This window comes from Gadus morhua, chromosome 18 (genome assembly GCF_902167405.1).
Source record: "Gadus morhua chromosome 18, gadMor3.0, whole genome shotgun sequence".
Taxonomy (NCBI): domain Eukaryota; kingdom Metazoa; phylum Chordata; class Actinopteri; order Gadiformes; family Gadidae; genus Gadus; species Gadus morhua.
Window position 1 is genome coordinate 10710102 of NC_044065.1, and position 9435 is coordinate 10719536.

The window sequence follows — 9435 nt, forward strand, 5'->3', positions numbered from 1 at the left end:
CTCCACTCAGAGGGGTCAGTGTGGGGGGAGGGAGGGCTGAGGGCTTAGACACAGGGAGGGATAAAGAGAGAGGGGAAAGATCCTTTTTTACGAGGAGGGGGGAAAATGAGAATGCACTGCAGCCATAAAAGACGTGCAGACACCTTGAAACACTACAGGAGAAGGTGATGGGGACATTTCACCTGCCCTTAAGCAACGGCAGGGAGATCAGTGCTCAGGTATTCTGACGGATCGTTTAACCCGCAGCGAGACACCAGCTTGCACTTTAGCGCATTCCCCGCTAAGCTCCTTTCCGACCGTTAGCATGTTGTAAAAGCACAAATGGTAAAATCGTAAAGAAATGCTAAATCCTTCTGAATACTTAAAAACTCATGTGCCTGTTGGTTCACCAAGAAGCACCTCAAGTGACGCCTGCTGAAGCTACACCAGGACGTTGAAGAGTCTACGTGGCGTTTTTTCTCTATTCATCCTCCTTTTTTGCTCCCCATCTGTCTCTTGGCTAACGGGGAGCCAGAGGAAAAATCTGTCAAAGAGTCGGCTTGGGGTTAAAAAAAGAGCACAGAGAAACATTCCTGGCCTGGATAAGAGACAAGGGCTCTGTCTCTCCAGAGAGAAGAAGAAAGACGGACTGAGAAAGCGTGGACACTTTGGGGGCTACGTCTGATCATCACAGATAAAACAACAACAAGAAATAAACACAAGCAAGGGAGGGGCAGGGGGGCAGGGGTTGGGGGCCCTCCTTGTGGATTTGAAGAGGAGCAGAGACAACCGCTCTCTCTTCCTCTCTCCGCATCCACCTCCACCCCCTCACCATCACCATCACCGCCCCCTGCCCTGTGAGCCGCTTGTCAGACTTGAAAGGATGTCAGCATGAAGCCTCACGGGGGTGCAGCAGATCCCTAGCAGCATGCAGGAAGTATGCTCCTCCGGCGCAGGAAGTAGAAAAACAGGGGCCAGGAAGGAAGAGAGAGGAGCGGGGTTTGAGCTGCGATGACAGGTGATGAATACAATGGGAGGGAGGGAGGCTAACTGAGGTACACTGGAGTGTTCATTCAGGTGTGAGACATGTTTGGCCAAGGGATTTGATGGGGCAAAGGGAGCAGGATTGACAACTGAAGTGTGGATTCACGTGATTAGCTATGGTCAAGGAGTTTCGAAGAGGTTGACCTGGGTCAGAGAGCGGATGTTAGTGAGTCTAATTTACTAAGCCGCCACCCTTTAACTGGTATCTCGCTAGCGTTTAGAAGCAAGGTGGCAGCTAGCTGAATTAGACCCATGCTGGGTGGGAGGAGAGTGCCTGAGAGAGAGATAATTGATAATGCTTTGCGGTCATTCGTCTCAGGTGCAAACTGCGAGACAGAGCGGGATGTTGTATCAAAACGTAATTGCTTCATGGGAGGAGCCAAAGGGGCCATTGTTTGATGGTCGCCACATCCCCATTAAAACTAAAGTAGCCATTAGACGCCGACACAAAGATGGCGAGAATTACGCCATTCATCAAAGTCGATTGAAATCGAGCAAATTAAACAAACATGATTTCTTCATTGCATTTTTTTCGGTCGTTGGTGTGATTTGACAATGACAGGTGTAGTTAATCAAATTAAATGAGAAAAATGTAATTAAATATAGACAATACACAAACCGCGAATAGCTTTAGGTCGTTTAGAGAGATGTTTGTACAACAGCACGCAACGGATGAACGTTCACAAAGATACATACAACCCACACAAAATGGGAAAACACACTCACTGACTAACACTTGTGCACGCACGCACACACACGTACACACACAGGCGCACAAGGCTGTGAGTAATGGCGTTTAAGACTATATTCTAACCTGTCCACATGAGGCCGTAATTCAGTCCAAGTCCTTCAGCAAATCATTTGTAACGGGACAGGGCAGGAAATCAAAGCAATACGGCCGGGGGTCATTCTTAAAACCTAAGGATAGGCTTGGAGCATAAGAGTCGAGATCCATGTTGTTCTGCTTAGCAGTAATGTTAGTTAAGACCCTTGTCTCTTGAACCACATGTGTGCTCATGAAACCAGGGAATCAGTCCAGGAGGACCTCTGACTCTCGTTTCCCCCTCCTGCCTACATTATGACTTGGTTAGGGGGGAAAAAATAGGATTCTGGGTTATTTATTGGTTCTATTTGGTCGGGATCTATAGTTTCCTGATGGAGCCTAAAATAAAAGTAGTGTGTGGGAGTGAAGCAGAAAGAGAAAAAGCTTTTGGTTTAATAATATGACTAAGTATTGTTTTTATGATATTATTGCAATAACTTGATTGATATTGTACATTTTACATTGTTCACTTTGTCTTAGTGATACACTTATGTACTCAGGTATTTTTAAAAATGTGATCTTGCTCTCGCTGGAATTACAGGATAAAATAAAGGTTTGAATGAATGAATGAAAGGCTAAACCCTTGGGCAACCTTGTTCCTCAATTAATGGCAGTGCTTTTTCATTCACTACATTTTAAGATAAAGAAGAAAAAAACCTAGCCTAAAGATGTTAAAGAGTAAACATGTTAAATGAACATACTCTTCCTTGAATAAAACGTTGATGCCTATGGTACCAGAATGTTGTAAAACACATGACCACACAGAGGAAGGAGGAATCAGAAACACAAATCGAACCAAACGTTCAGTTGTATTGGTTACAGTGATTATCCAATTAAGACTATCTGTTCATCTCTACAATTCTCTGAATAATCAACATGGACAGGATTGGGTGCTAGCAATACAACTAGAACTCTGCTGAATCAATAAAAGCTCCTGCTCCATTTTATCTCGCCTTGATTGTTATAGCCACAGGACACCAGAGAAGCGCCTCCCATTAACAGAAAACTAGCTTTTAATGATGTCTCTTCTCATTAGGATGGATGATTTGAATTGATTATTTTTTCTTCCTTTTTGACTCAGTTTTGTTTTCCCTCCTACCTCTCACCTGCTGTTTGACCTTTGCACCCCTTCGCTTAGCGCGGTTAAACCGTAAGCTTGATCCAACAGCTGACCGCCCCCACCCGACCACCACCCGATCATCCACCCCTGTTATCTATCAGTGCAGGCCCACACGTGCACTCTAATGGTTCCCCCGTGACAAGATGGTGCCAGCAGGACGAGGATGAGGAAGAGGAGGAGGATGAAGAGGAGGAGGAGGAGGAGGAGGGAATAAACGGTGATAATGAGGGAATGTCGTATGGTAACGATGAAGACGTGGTGGAGCAGGAGAGGTACGTTGAGGCGGTTAATGAGGATCTTGAAAGTATAGTGGAGGGGGGGGGGAAAGCAGGGGCCCCAGTGATGGAGGATAATGTTGCACCCTGGGCCCCACAAGATCAAACCCCGGGGCCTTGTCTCACATCTGACCCAGCAGGCCTCGTCTCCCCCACCACACCCCCCCCCCCCCCCCCCCCCCCCTATATGTGCTGTCCTGGACCCAGAGCCTCCCTAGCCCAGCACGCCGCCATCGCCTCCGGGCCACGACAGAAAGAAAGGAAAACGAGACAGTGTCCGGGTACCTTGTTGTCGGTGCTCAGGGACCAGCGTCGGGACCCTCGGTGGTCATTACAGAAGACCAGGGGCTGCTGCTGCTGCTGCACAGGAAGGGCCCCCCAGATGATTGTCCCCGTGTGCCCTCTGCTCATCTCTTTATATGCTAATACCTCCATTTGTGAGGCTGTCCCGCGTGCTAATTTGGAACAGCTTGGCCAATCGGTTTTGGGGATCTCCCCTTAGGTTGCCATGGCGTCGCTCGGCGGGAGCTCTGCACTGTACCGCCGGTGGGGTGGGGTGGGGTGGGCAGGGGGGGGGGGGGGGTTCTTGAGGTGGCAGGTGGAGAGCAGTGTGGTGGTGGGTTCCTGTCTTGTCGACTTGCTTCCTTCATCCGGCTGTGAGCACCAGCTGTGAGACACGAGTGCGAGTGGTGACCCGGAGAGAATCACCGTGAAAAGAGGTCAGTTTACCTTGTTCGGACCTGCCACTAGTTCTGCTTCATCAAAACATCACGCCATCGCTCTGGGACAGCAAAAATGTATCGTTAGAAGTGGAGTATAAAATACTACTAAATTGGACTAAACTAAAAACATTCTGTGACCATTTCTCTCAATTAATGCAATTAATTGCATTGTTTATATTATTGATATTAATTATATCGTAAGTGATGCACTTTCCGTCACCCACACTGAGTAGTCATGGGTTTTCTTTGAATTCCTGTATTTCTTAAGGAAACAGTTAATCACAGGATTTGCTCTCAGGATTTCTCTTTAAAGAATGCCAGGAAAGCATTCAGAGACATTTGGATGCAAATGTGAATTAGCTAACTGAAAGAAGTGATCAACTGGCTTTTGAGAGGCCACTGCCGCCCCTAATCCACAGCACTCTGGCCAAAATGAACGGACTCCACACTAGGGACAGTGGAGACAATAAGAACCAAAGGTCTTTCAAAGTGCCATCAAATCATTAAGTCATTAATGAGCTGTTGTAAAAAGAAGGCACATTGTCTTTGCCAATGGGAATGCTGAGCAGCAGGGGTTCAAGGGAGACAAAGTGTGTGTGTGTGTGTGTGTGTGTGTGCGTGTGTGTGTGTGTGTGTGTGTGTGTGTGTGTGTGTGTGTGTGTGTGTGTGTGTGTGTGTGTGTGTGTGTGTGTGTGTGTGTGTGTGTGTCAGTGTATGTGCATGCAGTGAGTGTCCGTGAGTGCACGCGCGTGTGTGTGGGGGCGTGCGCGCGCGCGCATGTGTGTGTGTGTGTGTGGAGGGAGGGAGGGTTCTCCATTCATAACAATTGAAAGTTTTTACTGTGGATAATTCTTCACTACTCTCATAGAGGCTACAATTAGGTCAGTCAACTGAATAAGGAGGGAGACAATTGGTCCATTTGCTTATGTAAAGACGAAACAGATTCTTCCTTTGGAGCCCACAAGTGATTCTAGCGGTTTTACTGCTTAAAGTGAAGCTTGGTTGGCAAATAGGGGGTAGAGAGAGAGAGAGAGAGAGCGAGCGAGAGAGAGAGAAAAAGAGGGTGAGTGTATAGGTATACTCTGTCGCTCAAGCCGACACAACCCCTTGCCCACTGAATTGCCATTTAAAAAGAGGATAATGGGAGATTGATTATGCGGAATGGACTAATTATTTTTTTAATGCCATTTGCCAATAATTTTTCACTCTTATGTCCTGGTTAGCGTGAGCTGTCCAAGCAAAGGGCCAACATACTCCCACATGCTGTAAATCAGACACTGTGAGCCCCTGTAGTCATTGAAATCCCCCCTTTTCTTCGTCAGAGCTCCACAATCCACTTTTGTTTCAGAGATATTTGGCCCTTCAACACGAAACCACTTCAGTGGCTGTATTAGTCAGGGTCTGCGCAAGGTTCCTACCAAGAGTCAAAGTGAGTTGAACTCAACCGCAAAGATCTCCCAAAGAGAAGCAATGGGTTTTAGGGGCGCGTGTTTGACGTACGATGAATTCCGCACGCATGTCATCGCCGTACCCCTGAAAACCACCCGACTCTGACAAAGTTCAAGAGGCCTCACTTTGTATCCTAGGTTTTTTTTTCTTCTATTATACAACCTCATCCATCCACTCAAGGCTTGTACAAACAAATCCTGTCAAAACACTGGAAATTTGGCTTTGTGAGTCACGAGACAGAGCAAATTGCACTTAAAAGTGCACAAATTAAAAGGCGCAGCTCCGAATGCCGGGGAATGTGAGCGGGCTGGCACGGAAGAGCCCTGAAATAAGCGTCATTAAGAAGAAGTAAAACTCCAGCGAGCAGGTACATGCACAAAGGCTACACTGTATTTTGCCTCAATTGAGCTGACATGTTGGCAGTACTGTACCGGAAGGGAGGACCAAGACCCAAAAAAGAAAAAAGCACCATGCGTCTCGATAGCGATGTAAGGTATCAACTCGTCGGCCCTCAATTACTCCGGTCTCACCTTTGCTTCAAAGTCACCCAACCTAAACCACACAACCCCACCATCAACCATGATTTGTAGCTGCCAAATTAGGGTCCAATTAGAAGCAATGGTCCATGCAGTGTAATATATATTAACAGACGGATTTGATTAGGCACCGTGTAGGCAGGAGTGCGATCGCTCGACCTGAGGTACAGGCTTTAATGCGGAGCTTTCGTGCACAAGCTTTCAAATCATGAAAATAAACACACTTCTCAAGTCATGAGAGCTTTTCGAGATCGATTACAAAAATGATGCAGTTGCGGAATAAAAATTCCTCAACAATCTACGAACCGCGCATAGTTCCTGTTTAAAGGCACTTCACCCCAACGGTGAATAAAGTGCTTGATTCAACAGTGACAGCGGCGGGATATTGAGCGAGTGTGACGGAGATGAGTTAACCTCTCCTCAGTGTGTCAGACCCTTCGACGGAGGCGGGAGAAGCTTGCGTGTCCCTGGCTCTGTCGGGCTCGGTTTGGTGTAATGGGTGAACAGGTTATTGATCAATACAACCCCCCCCTTCCCCATCTCCTCCCCATCTCTCCCCCTTCCCAAGCCACCACCCTACAACCTCCATCCTTTCTCTGTCGCCTTTTGTCCCCCCCCCCAACCCCAACCCTCCACCCCCCAACCCCTAAAGCAGACTCAAAGAGGACATTGAGCAGACCTATAGTGTCAACAATCCCCGGTGCCCATGGAAAAACAAAAACACACACAAGAAAACCTGATAGGTTCCCCCCTTCTCTCAGCCTTTAGAGGGGCAGAGCCCTGAGCTTTGAGGTCACCATTGTTTCCAGTGTACTACGTGCACAATAGGTCCCCACCGAGGGCCGCATCAGCACCTATACCACAGGGCAGTGGGGAAAGGGGGCCGCGGCACCATTCACACCATCATTAACCCTTCTGCTACGCTCTTTGAAAGTCCCAGAATAGGGGAGTTCCATCCGTGGCCGCACCTCCACTCTCCGCCACAACGGGAAAAGCCCCCCCCCTGCCAACCCTCCCTGCTCCCCCCACACACTTTTGTTCCATTGTGCCCCTCCATCACCCCCCTACCCCCACCAACACCACCACCCCCCACCAGAGTGATGGATTCTGGGGTGGAAAGGGGAGGAAGGTGAAGCCCACAGAAGGGGTCCCAGTGTCTTGATTGGCATCTTTGACTCTACAACCTGTCAAGGCAGAGCACATGAATAACAAGGCCACTTTACTTCATAGGCTCTGCCCACGGACATAAATGAGAGGGGCTCTGCGTGAGGACACATCATCATCCTAATAAGACACATAACTAAAACATAAATAAAACCGTCCCAGTAGAGCAAGGTTCTGACCAATCGCGGCCCTTTCATCTGTGAGGTAACCGGTTCCCTTGTGAGTGCGGATGAGGCTTGCTAGTTTAATGCTGACCAGGGCGTGGATGAGAGAGATTGTGTAGATTGTCAGAGGGGGGTAGAAGTGTCGAGGGAAGCAGGCGGTGTTTCAACAGGGGTCTTTCTTTTTTTTTTTTAACACACAGGCATTATAAATGCTAAGCACCAACCTGGTCCCAGCTGATCACCAGGCTAGCCTGCGGCGATCAATGGCATGAGGGTTGGAGAGCAGGTGGTGGGGCTATTTAAAAAAAGAAAAGAGAAAGAGCGTGGGTGGAGGGCGGTGGGTGGTGGGGGGCTTTACCAAGATGAGATGAAGAGAACGCACAAAGGAAATCGGACCGAGAAGATCATAAACACAGGATTGTACTCCTTTAGTATAGGTCGGCGTCGATGCTGTTGTGCAAGCTAAATCTGGACACGTCTATTGATCAGGGAGATCAATAGAGGTGGATAGAATCGTAGAGCCCTCGGGGGGAACATACATTATCTCCAACCCAGCAGTGTTGTTGGCGATGTCGCGATGTGCCACAAAACATATCTTTTCCACATAGTTCCACATATTACCGATATTTAACAATGCATGTAAAGATTTAGCATGACATACATAAGCATGGTTATTGGAAAATACAGTACTACTTCTATTTTGTATTTTCCTTTTCTCAAGCCATTGTTCTCATTTATTGAAAGCAAATTGTCTAATTTGTCTACGATTAGATAACCCTTTATTGATCCCAGGAGGAACATTGGCCCTTTAAAAACCCTAAAGAATTCTTCTTCTTTTTCTTTTGTTATCATTGTTTGCTATAACGGCTAATGAGAGAACCCCAACTCTGTCCTAAGATATGTGACGACTGGTAAAAAAATAAATGGTGTTCATTTTAACTATGAAAACCAACCAGCACCTGTTCTTTGAACGGGCCCGTGTATTAAGGTAATGATCCCGTTTTCCAGACCATGAGATCTACATTCACCATGTCTAATGTAACCCGGGTATGGGTTAATCCCTCGGTTAACAGTAATCCTCATTGGTCCATTAGATTCTGTCTCTTATGAGCAACTGTAATGGAAGCCACCATGTATAGGCTTGGGGTGGTCTCACTTTGCCACAGTAGATAGGGACTTGGGGTGTATGTGTGTGTGTGTCTGGGGGTCATCAAATCATAAGCATTTTAAGAAAACCATTACACATTAATGTAGTTCAGGTCGAGTTCCTGGTAATTCACGCTTCACGGAGCGACGTTTTGAGAATAAATGTGCTGGGGTGATTAAACCCCCATTGCGATTGTATAACAAAGTGAAACAATAAACCTTACTGTTTCTTATTTACCGTGTTCGGTTTTTAATGTGCTTTTAAGTGTGTCGGCAGGCCAGAAAGGCCTTGCTGCCATATGCTGGGGAATGTGTGGTTGTGCTGGTTAATCAAATGATAAATCACCAGGTCTGAACAGCTGCAGTACTCTAGAACCGCTGCATTTACAGAGCTTTGTTTAAAGAAGGCGAGAAAGACGAGAAAACAGCGTTCAGTTCAGTTTAAGGGTCACAGCTGTGAGAGAGCCAGTAAAAGAAGAGACAGGTAGAAGCATAAATAGACGCTCTTAGATAGTGAGGCAGAGAGGTCGAGAAATAGTATCCAGTTTTAATTTCTATCTATTTATAATATTCTTAATTTTGTATTTTATTTTATTCAATTTTTATTCAAGAATGTCACACAAACATTTCTCTACACATATTGTATAAGTATGTGACAAATAACAACCTTTGAATCTTGAATCTTGAAACTAGTGTGTACTGTGTGAATGCATAAATGAAGGGATATGTAGAATACATTTCAAACATTTTCACCAAATTAACCGTTATCTTAATAAGATAAATAAGAGTTTATTTATTTCTCCATATGGTTGTGATTGCAATGTTGAAAGCTAAACATTAATCCTTTAAATTACAGTGTGAATATTGAGGAAAAGCTTTTCTCGGGACCATTCATTATGTGTTCAATTAGAATTGAGCAGACTCCCCCCAGCCTCTCTCTCTCTTCCTCCATTTAATTTGCATCTGCAGTATCACCCAAATACTGGCATCCCCCCCTGTATGGGATTACATGT